A 19939-nucleotide genomic window follows, 5' to 3' on the forward strand; every position below is an offset into this window, starting at 1 on the left:
CCTCCCTCCCCCCACCAGTGGCTTGAGTCTCAAAGCTTCTTTTTAATATCCACCAGGAGATGCTTAAGTTAGCTTCTTGGAAACCGACACACAGAATCAAATTCCTGGTGACTTCCCAGGGCCTTTCATTTTCCTCATGCCATGTTATTGTGATTTCCTTTGGTTTAAGTGTTTTAAAAGCCTAGTTCCTGCTTCTCTGCTTTTTTCTCCCCTCTCCCCACAGGCTTTCTGTCTCAGCTGGGTCTGGCATTTCAGCCACTATGAGAAGTAACAGGTTGCCTGTTCCCCTCTCTGCAGGATACAGAGAAGGTGACAGCACCACTAGTGACACCTGCCTGAGAGGGGAACTTCTAAGGGAAGTCATCTACTCCCTTAGGAACTTCTCAGCCCCGCAGTACCCACTACCATCTCCCTATTGCCCTGTGGTGACAAGAGGCAGCAGGGAAGTCTCCACCCATTCCAAGAGCCTGAGACTTCCTGGAAGATTCCTACCCAACCAACATGAGTCAGTGTGTCTCCAACTGTCCCTTGGGAAAACATTCAATTTCTTCCAGCTGTTTACCCTCCTCCTCCACACACATACTCAAGCAGTCCCAGGGCACACAGTGATAGGGTAGGGGGAAACAGAGAAGAGGGTTCAGAATGATCTTTTCTGATTACCTGAATTGCTGGGTACTGATCACCTTCTCTGATATCAAGAATCTGCTGGCACCAAAGATGAAAAACTGATGCTTGTGGTTAGATTAAAAGAGGTGAGAAAGAAAGGCTAGGGAGGATGAATAGGTTTATTTTCTAGCTCTGCTCTTTGGCTGTCACCTGGACATGGACCCTATGACCATCCAAATCCCCTTACCTCAGGAAAGTGTCATTGGTGTTTTCTTTACCCTGAGGGGACACACTTGTGTCAACTCAGCTTAGTTGGGAGTGGGTCAAATCCTCCTCCCAGAAGGCTAGAAATGTGCCCCAGACTCAGTGTTTTTATTTTTCAGAACCTCGACTTGGAGCTGAAAGAGATTTCACAAATGCGCTCCCCTCTTTTTTACAGATGAGAAGACCAAGGCTCATTATTCAATGGCAGAGTCAAAATTTGAACACAGGTCCAATAACTCGAGATCTAGTGATCCTTCCACAGAATTGTCCCACCTCTCAGATTCTCAAACATGTCTAAAAATCTTACTTGAGCTATAAAGATAAGAGAGACCACTAAGTGACTTGTGGGTCCCGGAAATGAATTTTGAATTGCATAGTCAGAAAAGGCCTCAGAGGCCATGTATTTTAAACCCTACCAAATTTCCTCTACAGCAACCTAAAGGCTTCATCCTACTCCCATGGGAACTTTTTAGTGGATTAGCCTCCTGGGATTTTCTGTGGCTTGTTTTAGGGGAATCATATAAGCCATTTCAGCATAGACCATTGGCTGTGATTCATTCAGTCAAAGAAAGCCTTTACTGGCAGAAAACAAGGGACGGTGAAACACTGCTGAGTTTGGAGTCAGAAGACCTGAGTTCAAATCCAGCCTCAGACACTTACTAACTGTGTGACCCTGGGCAAATCACTTAACCTCTGTTTGCCTCAGTTTCCTCATCTGTAAAATGGGGGCAGTAATAGTACCTTCTTCCCAGGAGGGTTGTAAGGATCAAATGAAACAATAATTGCAAAGTGTTTAGCACAGTGCCTGGCACATATATAAGTATTAACTATTATTATTATTAAATTGAGCTCTACTACCAGCGTGACTTTGGACAAGCTACTTAACCTCCCTGGACCTCAATTTCTTCATCTGTAAATAAGAAAGTTTCCCTCAAACTATAAATCGACAATCCTGCGGTCTCTTCTCGCCTAGACAATTAAAATAGCCTCCGAAATGGTCTTCCTGCCATCAGATCATTGCATTCTTTACTATAAAAACCTTCAGTGGCTTCCCATTGTCTACTCAATAGAATATAAACTGCAGATTTCAGCAATCAGTGCTCTCCGCCATCTAGTTACAACCTACCACCTTGCTAGACTTTCATATAGTCGACATTTTGGCTTGCTCTTTCCTTTCTAACACTGCCTTCTCCTGTCTTTATGCTTTTGTACACATAGTCCCCAATATCTCATAACCAGAATAAACTCCCCTCATCTTGGTCAGTTTAATGACAATAAAAATGATGATAGCTAACATTTAAATAACACTTACTATGCACCAGGCACTATGCTATGCACTTCACAATTATGATATCTCATCCTTACAAAAAGGGAGGCACTATCATTATCCCTATTATACAGATGAGAAAAATGAGGCAGATAGTGGTTAAGTGACTTGCCCAGGGTCACACAGCTAGTAAGTATCTGAGGCTGGATTTGAACTCAGGTCTTCATGGCTCCAGACCTTATTCTATCCATTGGGCAACTTAGCTGCTCAGTTAAAGTCCTTTTTATCCAAATCCCAGCTTCAATGCCACCTCTAAAATGAGGTAGAACCTCCAAACAAAGAACTGATATTGATTGAACACAAAGTGAAGCATGCTATTTTTCACTTTCTTTTTTTTCTTTTATTCAAGTTTTCTTGTACAAAATGTCTAATATGGTAATATTCTACATGATTGCACATGTATAACCTATATCTGGATTTCTTACTACCTCAGGGAGGGAAGAGAGAAGGGAGAAGGGATAGAATGTGGAACTCAAAATTTTAAATAAAAATGTTTATTTTTTAAATAAAAATAATTAAATGAGGTAGAGCATAAGCAAGCATACATGTGCGCGCGCGCGCACACACACACACACAGGACTACTATGTGTCAACAGTACATCTTGAACCCAGGTCTTCCTGACTCTAAACCCAATATTTTATCCAATTTGTCACAGGGCCTTTCACATGGTTGAGTTGAGGTGAATTGATAAAACAAGCTTTTTAAAAAAAAATATTTTATTAATAACTTTTGTTTTTACATTTATCTACATTTGCCATTATATTCCTCCCCTACTCCACTAGAGAGGCATTTTTTATCACAAAGAATTTTTAAAAGAAAAAGGGGGAAAAAGTTTAGCAATATCAACTATCATATCAAAAAAAGTTTGACATCTCATGCAGTTTTCCACATCCATAATCATCACTTCTGCAAACAAGCAGGAGGATGTCCCTTCTCATATTTCTCCTCTGAGAGCAAGCTCGTCCATTATAAATTCCGTTTCCATTGTTTTGTTGTTATTCTATCAGTCTACATTGTCATAGTCATTGTGTATACTGTTTTCCTGGCTCCTCTTTCTTCGACTTGAATTAGTTCACATAATGCTTCCCATGCTACTCCATATTCATAATTTTAATTCCTCACAGAACAGTCATCTCAAAAGTTGTATCTCAGCTTTTTAGCCATTCCTCAATCAATGAGCATCTACATTGTTTCTAATTTTTTTTTTGTTTTCACAAAAAGTGCTACTATAAACATTTTGGTATATCTCCTTGGAATATGTGCTTAACAGTAGAATGCTGGGTCAGAAGGGTATGAACATTTTAATTGCGCGCTCGCTCTCTCTCTCTCTTTTTGGTGAGGCAATTGGGGTTAAGTGACTTGCCCAGGGTCACACAGCTAGTAAGTGTCAAGGGTCTAAGGGCGGATTTGAACTCAGGTCCTCCTGAATCCAGGGCCAGTGCTCTATCCACTGTGCCACCTAGCTGCCCCTTAATTGCTCTCTTAACGTAATTACAATTTTTTTTCGAGAATGGTTGGACAAATTCATAGGTACACCAGTCATGCATTATTGTGCCCATCTTTCCATAATTCCACCAAACATTGACCAGTCTCATCTTTTGTCATCTTTGTCAATATTCATGCATCTCCTTTCAACTAGTATTTATCAAACATCCGTTATCTGTGCCTAGACATCTACATCACTGCCTCCCAGTATAGAATGGAATCAGATTGCTAAAAGGTCTCAAGGTCACCCTGTATAAGGATTGGCTGAAGGCGTTGGTGATGTTTTAACCTGGAGAAGAGAAGACTTGGATGGCATCGGAATATGTATTATAAATTTTTTTTGCTAGGCAATGAGGGTTAAGTGACTTGCCCAGGGTCACACAGCTAGTAAGTGTCAAGTGTCTGAGGCCGGATTTGAACTCATGTCCTCCTGAATCCAGGGGTGATGCTTTATCCACTGTGCCACCTAGCTGCCCCTTTATTATACATTTTTGTTTTTTGGGTTTTGTTTTTTGTTTTTAGTGAGGCAATTGGGGTTAAGTGACTTGCCCAGGGTCACACAGCTAGTAATTGTTAAGTGTCTGAGGCCAGACTTGAATTCAGGTACTCCTGACTCCAGGGCTGGTGCTCTATCCACTGGGCCACCTAGCTGCCCCTCTATTGTACATTTTTGAAGAGCTACCATGTACCAAGATCTAGCAGACTTTTTCTGTTTGGCCCCAGAAGGCAGGCTAAGAGCATTAAGCAAAAGCTGCACAGATGCAAATTTGGGCTTGATTTCAGGAAAAATTATTGGAGCTATTTTTAAAATGGCTATCTCTAGAAGTAGCTGGTGCCCCAACAATGAAAGTTTCTAAGTAAAGGGTGTAAAACAATTTGTTAGATATGTTGTAATGTTGTCTTTTTTCCCCCAGTAGACTAGATGGCTTGCTGGCATTCTTTCAGTTTTAAAATTCTGTGATGCTATTTGTGTCCAAGACTTGATCTGGATGCCTGCGGTCACATCTCCTCAGGTACCTGGACCTGCTCAGTCCAGCCATCTTTGCTCCTTATCACATATCAGGACCTCCTTAATAAGAACCCCCTTGGCTATTACCAACAAACATTAAAAAATCTTTACCACCTAATCCAAGCTTCTCATTGGTTGCCATTGTGAGAGGAAGTGGCATGTGTAGAAAGCAAAAAAAGGAGGTCTAAGTCTCTTCTCTGTCCTCTTTCTCTAAGTCTCTCTCCCCTTTTTCTTCCCATTCTCTCTCTGTCTCTTTCCCTATTTCCCTTTCTCCCCCTCTCTTTCTCCCTACTTCTCTGTTTCTTTCCCCTTTGTTTTCCCCCTTCCTTTCTCTTCCTACCATTCCCGTTCTTTCTTTCTCTCTCCCTCCTCCCCTTTTCTCTTCTCTCTCATGCTTGTCTCTTCCCCCTCTCTTTTTTTTATCATCATCATCTCTGGCACTACCTACCTGCATGACCTTGGGCAAGTCCCTTCCCATTTCTCTGGACATCAGTTTCCTCCTTTGTAGGATGAGGAAGATGAACAAGACAACCTCTAAGATCCCTTGTGTCAGGGCAGCTAGGAGGCATAGTGGATAAAGCACCAGCCTTGGATTCAGGAGTACCTGAGTTCAAATCTGGCCTCAGACACTTGACACTTCCTAGCTGTGTGGCCCTGGGCAAGTCACTTAACCCTCATTATCCTACCAAAAAAAAAGAAAAGAAAAGATCCCTTGCATCTAAAATGTTCTCTGACTCTTGGTCCCCAATCCCTCTACCTCACTCCAAGCCCACCAGAGGACACTTGGAACTTAACAGGTGTATCACAAGACACAAAGTTGGAAAGGGCTATTTGATATTTCATGATGATTTAAGAATCTGGAGATCAGCACAATTCTGTTTTCATTGCTATGGTTAATGTGGTCACCAAATAATGCCTTGGCTCTTTGGGTTTTTTTACTGCATATTTTGGCAAAATTTAAATTTTCCCCCAGGTTGTCTAAAAATCGTCCAGGCAAAGGATAATTTGAAACTAAAAACCCAGCAACAACTGGCTGCCTTCTATGAGTGGAGACCTAAGTGAAAAATGGAATGATTGCAAGAGCTAGAAAGTGCCTTAGAAGATTATCCAGTCCGACTTTCCCTCCTCCATCTAACAGAGAGGAGAAACTGAGGCTCAGAAAGATGAAATGCCCTACTCAACATCATGCTGCTAATTAGAGGCAGCCCTGGGACTAGAATACAGTGGCTCCCAACTCCCAATCCAGTGTTGTTGTTTTTCCCCAAGTAAAATCACTGGATTTGAGTTTGAGACCTGAATTCAAATTCTGCCTTAACATACTAGCTGTGTGACCACGGACAACTGTTATCCTCTCTGCCTCAGTTTCTTCAACTGTAAAAAAACCCCTCTAAAATAGGGATAACATTAGCATTTATTTCCCAGGGTTGTTGTGAGGATTAAATGAGATCATATTTACAAAGCCACTAGCATAGTTCCTGGCATACACTAAGTGCTATATAAATGCTAGTTCTCATCATCATAATCTTGCCTTGAACCATACCTGCATGTCACTTTCTGGCCGCCATTTCCAAACCCTGTTGCACTCACAAAAGCCTAGTCTAGAAGACAGATCATCCTCCTCTCTGCCTCTTGGAATCCTTATCTTTAAGGTTGAGTTCAAGTATCAACTCCTGCATGAAGCCCACACTGATTTGTGAAACTGTTAGTGCCCTTTTCTTTCTCTTCTTCCCCACCCCACTCCCACCCCTCAACCAGTAAAGAATAAGCTCCTTATGGGCAGAGACTTTTAGTTGTTGTCTTTCTTTCTTTCTTTCTTTCTTCTTTTTTATTTTTTGTGGGGCAAAAAAGTGTCTGATGTCAGATTTGAACTCAGGTCCTCCTGAATCCAGGGCCAGTGCTTTATCCACCGTGCCACCTAGCTTGCCCCCATTGTAGTCTTTCTATATCCCAGGTACCTGGTACCTGTGCCTTGCTTGAAATAGGAACGTAATAAATATTTGTTGTATAGCTAGCATTTATATATGGCTTTAAGGTTTGCAAAGCACTTTACAAATATTATGTCATTTTAACCATACCACAATCCTCAGAGGTAAATGCTATTATTACTCTCATTTCACAGATTTGGGAAGCTGAGAGAGATTAAAGGCCTTGCCCAGGACCTCACAGCTATTAAGCAACTTAGGCTGCACCTGAATTCAGGTTTTTTTCTGTTTCCAGGTCTAGCACTCATTGCACTACCTAGCTACTTCTGAACAAAAATGAGCAAGTTAGGGGCAGCTAGATGGCGCAGTGGATAGAGCACCAGCCCTGGATTCAGGAGTACCTGAGTTCAAATCCGGCCTCAGACACTTAACACTCACTAGCTGTGTGACCCTGGGCTTAACCCCACTTAACCCCAATTGCCTCACTTAAAAAAAAAATGAGCAAGTTGACATTGTAACCAAGTGGGCTTTAAGGACTCTTTACCCATCTTCCCCTGTAACACATAATGGATGTAATGGCATCCATTAAAAATACAAGCATACCTCATTTTATTGCACTTTGCTTTGTTGCACTTCACAAATACTGAATTTTTTTATTGGCACCATTTTTCCAACAGCATGCACTCATACTGTGTTTCTGGCACATTTTGGTAATTCTCGCAATGTTTCAACCTTTCTCATTATTATTATCATCATTATATCTGTTATGATAATCTGTGATCAGTGATCTTTGATGTTACTATTGTAATTATTTTGGGGCCCCACGAACCACACCCATATTAGATGGCAGACTTAAATCAATAAATGTTGTATGTTGTTCTGACTGTTCTACTCACTAGCCTTTCCTTGTCTCTCTCCCTCTCCTTGGACCTCCCTATTCCCTGAGACACAACAATATTGAAGAATATTACATAGACTTAATAGAGAGAACAGTGGCAGGGTTTGAGAGGGTTGATTCCAGTTTTGGAAGAAGTTCTGCTGTGAGTAAAATCCCATCAAACAGCCTCACATGCTACAGAGAAATCTTTCATGAAAAGAGTCAATTGATGAGGCAAACTTCTTTGTTACCTTATTTTAAGAGACTGCCACAGTCACCACAACCTTCAGCAACCACCAGGCACTGATTGCCAGGCCCTGAGCTAATCACTTTATAAATACTATTTTATTTGATCCTCACAACAACCTTGGGAAGTCAGGGTTATTTTATATTTATATTTCCCCATTTTATAGTTGAGGAAAATGAGGCAGACCTAGTTAAGTGACTTACCTAGGGTCATACAGCTAGTTAAGTGTCAGGCTGGATTTGAACTTAAGTCTTTCTGATTCCAGGCCCAGCTTTCTACCCATTGTGTCACCCAGATGCTTGATTGACTAGAACACAAAATATGTGAGATAATATGAGAAGTCTGGCAAGGCAGGCTAGAGTCATACTACCACCTGTTTTGTGGGGGAGCTCTTAAACTTCAAATGAGAAATAACCTCATTAGTCTCTCCCTGAACTCCAATCCCATATCATTACCTGCCTGCTGAATAGCTCTACCTGGCCATTCTTTGAGATACGCATCTCAGATTTAACATGTCCACAATAGAATTCATTTCCTCCCCCTCTATTCACTACTCTTCCAAACTGTACCATTTCTGCTGAGAGTACAACCAGCCCAGGTTGGTAACCTCAGAGTCATTCTCAGTTCTTTATTCTTCCTCATCCAACATCTAATATGCAGCCTGCTGCCATGCTTTGTAAATTCTTAGTCTCGGGCAGCTAGGTGGTGCAGCGGATAAAGCACCGACCCTGGATTCAGGAGGAACCAAGCTCAAATCTCATCTCAGACACTTGACACTTACTAGCTGTGTGACCCTGGGCAAGTCACTTAACCCTCATTGCCCCACACAATAAAAAAGTATACAATTATTATTATTAGAAGCTTGTGGTAATACATAGAGGCACCAGTCTTGGAATGAAGATGACCCAGATTCAAGTCCTGCCTCTTCCACATGCAAGACTATGGACAAGCCAATTTACTTCTCAGGGCTCCAGGCAAATCTCTAGATTATAAATTACAAATGTAAATTACTAGCTGTGTGACCCTGGGCAAGTCACTTAACCCTCATTGCCCCACCAAAAAAAAATATCAATTCTTACTCCACATCTTTCACATCTGAATCCCTACCCCTTGTTCTCCACTTACTTCTCTGTCATGTCCTCAATTCCTCTCCTAAAGACTATCAATTGGTCTTCCTGGTTCCAATCTTTTCCTTCTTTAATCCAAGCTTCTTATAGCTGTCATTATAATTTTCCTAAAACACATTTTCCCACATCACTCCCTTGCTTAAGAAATTTCTGTGGTATTGCTAAGCAGGCAGATTTCAGAAAAACCTGGAAAGACTTACATGCACTGATACAAAGTGAAGTGAGAAGGAATATGAAAACATTGTGCATAGTAATAGCAACATTGTGTCATGATGAAGTATAATTAACTTAGCTCTTCTCAACAATACAATGAGACAAAACAAGTCCAAAAGACTCATGATGGAAAATGATATCCGCATCCAGAGAAAGAACTGATGGAGTCTGAATGCAGATTGAAACATGCTATTTTTCTATGTTTTTTTTCCTTTTGTTCTGCTTCTTTCACAACATAACTAATATGGAAATATGTCTTACATGATAACACACAGATAACCTATATCAAATTGTTCACCATCTTGGGGGTGAGGAAGGAGGGAGAAAATTTGGAACTCAAAATTTTATATAAAAAAAACCACTTTAAAACTGTCTTTACATGTAATTGGAAAAAATAAAATACAGTTTAAAAGGAAAAAAATGCTTGATGCCTGAGTGCCTTAGATATGGAATGCAATTTGAAATTTTAAAGAAAGGCTTCTGTGATTCCCTATTGCCTCTCTAACATAATACAAATTCCTCAGCTTGGAACATCTCTTTCAGGTTGGCTTGAGCTGAACCCTTCATGATTCTGCCCATCTGCCTTACTTGCTCTTCCCAAAACTCAGCATTTCATTACCTTCCTCCATGTTCCTATATCTAGAATGCTCTCCCACATTCTCTTTTTTCTCCTTAGAATAATTAGCCATCATATGTCCTCCTAAGTAGTCCTAGCCTTAAAAGTCCAATTCAGATATCACCTCTCATGGGGAGACTTTTCTGATTCCCCAAGATGTTAGTGAACTCTGCCTCCTCTAACTATTGTGTATCTCCTTATCTGGACACATGTTGTATCTCCCCACACACACCCCGGGTCCCATGCCCTCTGCTGTAATAGACAGCAAGCTCCTTATAGGAAGAGATTGGCTTATTTTAACTTTGTATTCCCAGTGCCTTGCATACAGTAGCCACTTAATAAGTTGAATTGGAAGATTCACAAAGTTTAAAATGAGGGGCAGGAACAAAATTGATTATGTTCCAGTTGAACTTAAAAAAGCAGAAGTAGCTATCATGATCTCAGAAAAATCCACAGTTAACATAGAAAAGATAAAAAGAGATAAGCAGGGCAATTACATTATTCAAAAAGGCACCATTGATAATGAATCAGTGTTAATACTTATATATACACACACATGTGTGTGTTTATGTATGTGTTTACACACATATAATAACATCTAAACACTTACAAGAAAAGTTAATTGGTTTGTACTTCCAGAATGCACTGAGGCTGTTCCCTCTCAGTTTGGGCTTACAGAACCAGTTAAGGGCTTGGGCAAGGCTTAGGCAGGGAGTGCTGGACTACCCAGAATGCTCAGAAGTAGAAAGGGAGGGGAGGGGAGAGGAATTAGTGGATTCTAAACCTTCAGTAATCTGCCCTTCCCTCTCCATCACTCAATTGAAAATTGCCCAATCTAATGGCCTTTTCTCAGTCCTCATACTTCTCGACCTCTCAGTAACCTTTAAAACTGTTGATCACCTTCTCCATCAAGACACTCTTTCTTCTTTATATTTTTGTGATTTTTATATTTTCATTCTCCTCTGTTTCCTTTGCTGGATATTTATCCAGGCAATACAAAGGATGGATTTCCCCCAAGGTTCTGTCCTGAGCCCTCTTCTCTTTCTCTTCTATATTATCTTGCTTAGTGATCTCATCAGTTTTCATGAGTGCAACTACCATCTCAACTACCATCTCTATACAGATGATTCTAAGATCTAATCTCTCTTAGGTTCCAGTATTGTATTACCTACAAGTCTTCTTGGCAGGACATGGATTTCCTGGAAGCATCTCAAATGCAACATATCTAAAACAGAATTCATTACCCTCCCCAAACCATCCCTTCCTGCAGATTTTCCTATTTCTCTCTCAAGGGCGCCACCATACTTCTAGCTACTCAGTCTTGAAACTTTAGCATCCTCCTCCTCTCCTCACTCCTACCCACCCATCATATCAATACACTGCCAAATCTTGTCATTTCTACCCTCTCCTTTAAGTCCCCTTTTCTCCATTCCCATAGCCACCACTTTCTTCCAGGTCATCACCTCTGACCATGTCAACTGCCACCCTATGGGTAACAAACTTCAGAGACTCCCAGTCCACATTCTTATTGACTTTTTTCCTCTTTTCTTTCTGGCTCCAGAGATTAGCACAGGACCTGGCAAATAATTGTTCGTTGACTGGCTATTTTAAATAAGTTTTCCTTACATGGGTTTCAAAGCAAAATTTGGATGCATAGGGAAACCAAGGGGAAGAAAAACCACTCAAAATTGCCTTGAAAATCGTTAGGTAGTATGAACAAAATAAACCTATAGCTCTGGTTCTCTCCATTTGGCCTGTGTCATTTTAAATTCTTTCTCTTAGGGGCAGCTAGGTGGCACAGTGGATAGAGCACTGGTCCTGGAGTCAGGAGGACCTGAGTTCAAATCCAGCCTCAGACACTTAACACTTACTAGCTGTGTGACCCTGGGCAAGTCACTTAACCCCAATTGCCTCACTTTTTAAAAAAATCTTTCTCTTATTCACCTGAGATTTGGGGCTGGCAAATCCCAGACTCTTAAGCATTCTCTATTAAATAAGTCCTAAGGTCTGTGAGAATGAACATTTTTTTCTTTCTTTATCCATTTCCCCATCCATCCGTCACATGGAAATGAGTTTAGTCAAGGAGCCAAAATCATTTATAGACCAGTCTCTTGACTCCCACATTTAGCAAATGATAAGTGTTTTTGGCCATGTGCTCCTTCATCATCCTCCCTCTGAGGGCAGATTTAGAATTTCAGAAATGTATCCCCTGTGCTCCATGAGCAAAGTAGAATTAGGGAATTTTCATAAGCACACAGAGAATGAGGAGCAAAGATGTTACTTATCCCTGCCCCGAAGGTATTCTGCTTGCCTCTGGTCCACAACAGCCCACTTTTAGTTCTGTCCCAGAGTTTCTTATGGAAAGATAAGCTTTTCTCAGGGCAGTTCCCACACAGAGTCACTACTCAGATATTCTGCAGTATAAAAAAAAAAGAAAAGAAAAATGTCACTCACATTTACCTGCTTGCTACCTGTTCCACCATCAAACAAGGAAATACATTGATCTGGCATACAACCTGAGCCACAGAAGCAATCTCTCAACCTCCACTAGCCTGCAGCTACCTCTCTGTTGGGGGGGTGAGCTGTGGGAGGGAGAGAGAAGATCATTCTTCAGTGATGAATTAGGCAAGCCTTTTGCTGTTTCTTCTCCTTCCTGCCTGCTCTTATGCAGGGAGGTCACTGTGTAAAAGGTAGTACAGAGCAAAAGGGAAACACTCCTTCAAAACTTGGGGAAAGGTTGAGTAACGAAGAAGTTGAAGCTATTGGCTAACATGGAGTGTCACAGCCTTAAAGCTGAAAGAGAACCTAAAAATATAACCCCCTTGCCCAGAAAGTTTAAGAATCACAGATTTTTAGAGTTGCAAAAAACCTCTTCCAATTAGTCCAACCCATACTCTGAATGAAATCCATGATTATATATGCAATAAATGATTAACCAGCTTTTTCTTGAGGACTTAAAAGAAGGGGGAAAGGATGACCTCCAGAGGTAGCAATCTACTTTAGGATAGTTCCAATTATTAGAAGTTACAGCTAAATGGCACATTGGATGGAATGCTAGCCCTGGAGTCAGGAATACTCACCTTCAGGAGTTCAAAGATAGCCTCAGATACTTACTAGCTGGGTGACCCTGGGCAAGTCACTTAACTCTGTTTGCCTCTGCTCTTCATCTGTAAAATAATCTGGAAAAGGAAATGGCAAACCACTCCAGTATCTTTGCCAAGAAAACCCCAAATGGGGTCACAAAGAGTTGGACACAATTGAAAAATGAATCAACAAAAATTATTAGAAAGCATTCTCATACATTAAACCTAAATTTTCCTCTGCAAAACTTCTACCCAAAGTTCCTGTTTCTACCCTTTAAAACCAAAAAGAACAAGTTTAACCCTTCTTCCACATAAGTATCTTTTTTTTTTTTTTAGTGAGGCAATTGGGGTTAAGTGACTTGCCCAGGGTCACACAGCTAGTAAGTGTTAAGTGTCTGAGGTCGGATTTGAACTCAGGTACTCCTGACTCCAGGGCCAGTGATCTATCTACTGCTCCACCTAGCTGCCCCCACATAACTACTTTAAATACTTGAAGAGAGCTGTCATACTCCTCCACTAAGTCTTCCCTGTCCAGGCTAAAAAGTCCCAGTTCCTCATACAACACAGATTCAAGGCTCTTCACCATCTGCGATACTCTCCTTCTTAAATCATTGGTGCCCAAAACTGAACACAATACTCCAGATGAAACCTAAAAAGGCCAGAAGTGCAGGGCCATTAACGGTGGGATTTGGTCATGTCTAGATTGCTTTTCACTATTATTTTGGGTTTATTCCATATAGAAGTAGAAAAACTCCCAAAACAAACAAGACAAACCAGCACACACACATAAGCACGCCCAAGACCAGCCCTCTAGAGGTGCAACAGGACAATCACCTCCCTATTCCTGGAAGCTATGTTTTTCTTCAAGCAACCCAAGATTCCAGTAGTTTTTTTGGCTGCCACATCACACTGCTGACTCATATTGAGTTTGAGGTTGACTCAAACCTCTTAAATTCGCCTTAGGTCACACAGGTAGTAAGTGGCAGAAGTGGGAATCAAATCCAGCTCCTCTTAGTCCTAATCCAGCACAATTTTCCCTGATCCATGTTTCCAATGATCCCTTGGTTTCAGATTGACATAGTGCCTTTATCCCTCTTTGACAAAGAGTCAGTAGTTGCGGTTTGCATTCAGATGGCCTTCTAAAATTACTTTACCTGGGAGCAGCTAGGTGGTGCAGTGGATAGAGCACCGACCCTGGAGTCAGGAGTACCTGAGTTCAAATCTGGCCTCAGACACTTAACATTTACTAGCTGTGTGACCCGGGGCAAGTCACTTAACCCCAATTGCCTCACTAAATAAAACAAAAACAAAATTACTTTACCTGCTTGATCTCAAACTCAAATATTGACTGTCTTATTTCTCCACTGAATTAAAGAAGAGGTCACCAAAAATGACTGCATCCTTCCCTTCCCACTCCAAAGCCTACCTTCTCGTGCAGCTCTCCCTCATTCCTATCTTCTCCAATCCCTTCCATGCTCTCACTGTAGTCTTTTCTGTGGTACTTGTCCGACTGTCCTCTGGAAATACCCCAGCCTGGCCGATAAAGTTGGAGCTGTCTGCAGCCCTGCTCAGTGTGAGCACACAGGATCCCAGCCCTTGTAGGCTGACTACATTCCACATTTGAATCCTCTCTCAGCTTTTTAGTTTTCCCCCAAGGTTGCTATGTTCCTAAATAAATACATTTTGCCTAATCTCTGAACTCGTGGCCTGATATTGAGCATGCCCGTGTGAGCACGCTGGATTGTCTTGTTTGTTTTGGGAGTTTTTCTACTTCTGTATGGAATGAAACCAAAATAATAGTGAGAAACACCCCAAATATGACTAAATTCCATTCTTGATGATCCTGTACTCCTGGACACTTATCCTGCTTCCTGGACTGGAACATTTGGACTAATGAGAATTACAGTCTCACAAAGAATTTCTAGGAGCAGGCAATAATCACTGCTGCTACAGGTTCTGAGATCATAGTCACCTCTCTGTTATTCAGGAACATACAGAAGGTAGGGACATCTACCACATGGTACAGGGAAGTAAGATTGGGTGTTAAGAATTACAGTATTTCAAGTGGGAAGGGGGACAGCTAGGTGGCATTGGGGCAGGTAGGTGGCGCAGTGGATAGAGCACCAGCTCTGGAGTCAGGAGGACCTGAGTTCAAATCCGGCCTCAGACACTTAACACTTACTAGCTGTGTGACCCTGGGCAAGTCACTTAACCACAACTGCCTCACCCCCCGCCCACCACAAAAAAAAAAAAAGATTAGCACGGGAAGGGCCCTCAGGATCCACCTAGTCCAATCACACTTGAAAGGAATACTCTCTATAATATACCCAACAAGTAGGTAGGTGGTCATTCATACTCTGCTTGAAGAACTCAAATAAATGAGAATTCACCCCCTCTTGAGGCAGGCCATTTCACTTTTGGACAGCTCTAATTATTAAGAATTTTGTGTTTCTTTCTTTGTTTGTAAGATAGCCAAAATTTGCCTTTTACCTTCTCTCCATTGCACCTGGTTCTTCCCTGGGACTCAGCAGAAAACAACAATAACAACTGATCCTTCCTCCCTTTAAGACAACTATCACATGCTCCCAGATTCTTCCCCAGCCTGAACATTCCCAGGTCCTTCACTCAATCCTCCTATACCATGGACTCACAATCCTTTAGCATTCTGATTACCCTCCTCTAGATGCCCTCCAGTTTATCAATGTCCTTCTAAAACCGTGGCATCCAGAGCTAAGCACTATTCCACATGTGATCTCACAGCACTGTGTGACCTACATGCTCCTGGAAGGTAGGAAGGTCAACTACTGGAGCTGAAACTGAAGCTTAAATACTTTGGCCACACAGTGAGGAGATAGAACTCATTGGAAAAGACCCTGATGTTGGGAAAGATTGAAGCAAAAGGAAAATGTTGAGATGAATGGATCAGGTCATGGAAACAATGAACGAGAACTTGGATGGACTTTGAGAGAGAATAGAGGATAGAGAGGCCAGGCATGCTATGGTCCATGAGGTCATGAAAAGTCAGACATGACTAGATGACTGAACAACAGCAAAAAAGGCCTGTCTTAATGCAGCCCAAAGACCAGATGAGCTCTTTTTTCCACAACACAGTGCCAACTCACATTAGGCTTGCAGTCCACTTATACCCCCAGTTCTTTTTCAGACAAACTTCTTTTGCATTATCCTCCCCATTCCTTGCCCTCATCCTACAGTTGTGAAGTTAATTTTTGGAAGCAGAGGGTAAGACTTTACATTTATTCCTACTAAATTTCACCTTATTAGATTTAGTCCAGTGTTCTATCTAGCCTGTCAAGATCTTTTTGGATCCTGTGTATGTTAGCAATGGCTCCCAGCTTTGGCATCTGCATAATTGATGAGCATGTCATCTATGTGCTCATCCAAATAACTGATAAAAATATTAACTAGCATAGAGCCAAGTACAGATTCCTGGGGTGCTTAACTGGAGACAAGTTGACATTGACACATTAATGTCTATTCTTTGAGTTGGACCATTCAACCAGTTCCAAATCTATCTAAACTGTATTATTTATCTATTACACATTTCTCTCATCTTCCCCACAAAAAGAATAAGAAATACTTGACTTTTAAAATCTGGCTAAAACCAGAATTTCCCTGTTCTATTAGTTTGGTAACCCCATCAAAAAAAAAAAGAAATAAATTATTGCTCTCTCTTTCTATAGTGACTCTTTCCTTGGATCTGGTCCCAACCTCAACTCATCACGTCACCTCAGGAAAGGCACTTTCTCAAACCCCAGGTTTCTCATCTGTAAAATGGGGGTTAGATCCAGATGATTTCTAAGGTCCCTGCCAATCCCTGCAATGCCACAGTAATAATACTGGGTGTTTATATCGCACTTTAATTATAGTGAATATTATTTTCTTTTTGTTGTTGTTGTTGTTGTGTTTTTGGGGGGGGCAATGAGGGTTAAGTGACTTGCCCAGGGTCACACAGCTAGTAAGTATCAAGTGTCTGAGGTCGAATTTGAACTCAGGTCTTCCTGAATCCAGGACAGGTGCTTTATCTACTGTGCCACCCAGCTGTACCCCACCCCCGTGAGTATTATTTTCATATATGGTTAGACTAGATGGGTCCCTGGGGGCCCTTCCCACTCTAACTTTTGTAATTCTTAACTCCCAGAGCACTATAAACAAATCTCATGTGAGCTTCACAACAACTTATGAGTACTTAATAGTATTCATAATACTTATGAGTATTTAATAGTATTATTATCCTCTGTAATATGATCACTATTTATCACTATTTACCACTATTTCCCTCCCACTACCATATGGCATAGGCTAGGGGTAATTAGGAGGTAAGGTCCGAAGGACCTGAGTTCAAATTTGATCTTAGACATTCACATAGTTAGTGTGACCTTGGGAAAGTCATTTATCTCCAGTTGCCTCCCAAAAAGAGGGGAGGGGAAGCATATGGTTTAGGCTGGGTTTTTTTCCCTTAAAGGCAATTTAAAAATGCCCCTAGAATTTGACTGATCCAGTTGGCCTTGGCTCAAGTGGGTAGCCAGGTATATATGACAGGTAGATTGAGGGTGGTGTGAATCATGCCTAATTCATTCAACATAGCCAGACTTACAAATAACTTGAAACAAAAGTGAGAAAGTCAGGCAGCTACCTCTCTGCTCTGGGAGCCCAAGATAAGGCTCCAGGGAAGGAGAAGCAAAAGATTAGGTAGGAAGGTAAACATGGCTGGGCAAGGAAGAAAAAAAACGTTGCCTTCAAAAGCCCTGCTGATAGAAGTGAAATCACTACATCCTCAGAAGAAAGTAGACGGAGGATTTAGAGAGACTGAAGTTTGAGAAAAGTGGTCACATTATCATGAAAACATTACTTGTAAGGTGAAATTAAAGGCCTCTAACTTTGCTAACTATAACTACATTATTCAGTTCCAATCAACACCCATTCATTAAGTGACTATTAGATGTGAAGCCCTGAAGTGCTTGGGATAGGAAGATAAAAAAGAAGCAATTCCTGCCTTCATTCTACTGGTGAGATAAAATGTAGGCACAGGGGGCAGCTAGGTGGCGCAGTGGATAAAGCACTGGCCTTGTATTCAGGAGGACCTGAGTTCAAATCCGGCCTCAGACACTTAACACTTACTAGCTGTGTGACCCTGGGCAAGTCACTTAACCCCAATTGCCTCACTAAAAAAAAAAAAAATGTAGGCACAGGTGAGAAAATACAACATATAAAAAGTAATTTAAAAAACAAAACACTTTTTGCTCTTTTTAAAAATTCACTTTCATTTCCAAATACATCGTTCCCTCAACCCCTCCCCATAAGAACAAAGAATTTTTTTAAAGGGGGTGGGAGAAAAGCAATTCAGCAAAACTAACCAAATCATTAACCAAGATAGGATATTTGCAATGTTCCACACCCACAGTTACAAGGAAGGGCCGGGGGGGGGGGGGGTCGTTTTTTGGCTCTTCTTCCAAGCCAAGCTTGATCATCATAACTACTAGCATTCAGTTTGGGGGTTTTGTTCTTTCCAATTACATTGTTATAATCATTATATAAAATAATTTCAAGAGAGAGAGAGAGTGAGAGGATAAGGAAAGGCCTTGTGTAGGAGATTATGGCTCAGCTGCGCCTTCAAGGAATCTAGAAGACTCAATGAGGTAAAAGTAAGAGGAGAGGATTGCCAGACCAGGGGGCTGTCACTTGTGCAAAGGGACAGAGGTGGAAGCAGGAATATCATGTAGTAAATTATCATAACACCACCACTATTGGCTCTGGTTTACTTTTCAGACCTTTCCATTCTGAAAGCCTTTAATGTATTAATCTTTCTATCATGACATTTAACAAACTGTAGCAACCTCCCTAAGAAGACTTTGTAGCCCTGTCAGAGTATATAGATTCTTCTAATCTCTCATTTTCCTTACAAGAACTACAGGAAAGGTGATTTAGTTGTCTTTGGGATTCCTGCTAAAATAGGAACTGGATTGATTGAGATCCTTCTTCACTGAGATTCTATGATTTTAGGGAAAAACTGGGAAGATTTCTTGGTTTGCTGGAGGGGCACCCAGAGAGCCCACACAGAAACCAAAGGAGAGGATTTCATGCTGTCAGCAAGTAGTCCCCATGGTGAAACCCAGATAGCTGGGTTAGAGCTTCATACTTTGGGAAATTATGCCTTAGGCTTCCAAGACAAGCTACGGCCAGTTTGCCACAAAATGCTGACAGTGCAGAACTGGTACCATCAACAGGGCCGCATCTCAGGGGGAAGCAGCCAGAACCGAACAGTGCTTTTCCTTGCTTTCATTTATAAGGCTTTCTACAGTGGTTATCCCTTAATAGGAGCAAAGGGAAAGAGCAGTTGGGATGCAGGCTCTTCCCTCTAAGACTGAATGGACAAGCTTCCTGGGTCATGAGAGGTGGAGCTGCCTGTCCTATGGCCCAGACCCTCAACCCGTCAAAGAAAGATAAGAGAGAGTTGAACATGGGGCCTATTATTAATGCCTCACCTCCATGAAGGTGCTGCCTAGATAGGCCATCTGCAGGACACAGGCCAGCCCACTGAAAGAAGAGTGTGCTAAGCTTCTTACAAGGCAGAAGTTCTTTCTGTGTATATAAGGAACCCATCTGGTAGTTGGATGAAGCTTTATAATAATGTTATTTAAAAGCATAAAATAAAATACATAGGATTTGCAAAGTAATTCAGTGATGTTGAAATAAAGATGTCATTTTTTTTTCCTTTTCAAGTTTGTTGGGTCCCCAAAAATCTACTGCGGTCTGTGGACCAGAGATTAAGAACTCTTGCTCTAAGGAAAATGATGGCTGTAAAGTCATTTTTCTAAATGGCATGGTACAAAGCCCCTGAATGGGAGTCAAAGCCACAGTTCCGGTCTTGTTCCTACCCTTGATCTAGGAGATCCTCAGTTTTGTTATCTAGAAAATGGACATAAGACTGCCTTACAAACTTACATACTAGCATTTGGTTTTCCCTGGATGGAGTATACTAGAGAATACAGGAGTATTTCTATTTCTTTCATGAAGCAAAGACCAGGCATTCAGTGTTCCCAGGTAATGGGAAATACATCAGATGGGGTTGCAAATAAGGCACAGATTTGGTGCTGCTCCTCTGAGGACTATAGTTATTGGCTAATAAAGCCCATCCATCCTC

At 41.4% G+C, this 19939-nt stretch overlaps 1 protein-coding gene across 1 annotated transcript in view; it reads right to left on the reverse strand.

Moving 5' to 3' along the window:
• Window positions 1-19939, reverse strand: part of SEPTIN9 (septin 9) — a 347050-nt gene that overhangs the window by 281682 nt on the left and 45429 nt on the right. The gene's annotated exons all lie outside the window — the stretch shown is intronic.

The sequence above is a fragment of the Dromiciops gliroides genome, chromosome 4, assembly GCF_019393635.1.
Source record: "Dromiciops gliroides isolate mDroGli1 chromosome 4, mDroGli1.pri, whole genome shotgun sequence".
Lineage (NCBI taxonomy): Eukaryota > Metazoa > Chordata > Mammalia > Microbiotheria > Microbiotheriidae > Dromiciops > Dromiciops gliroides.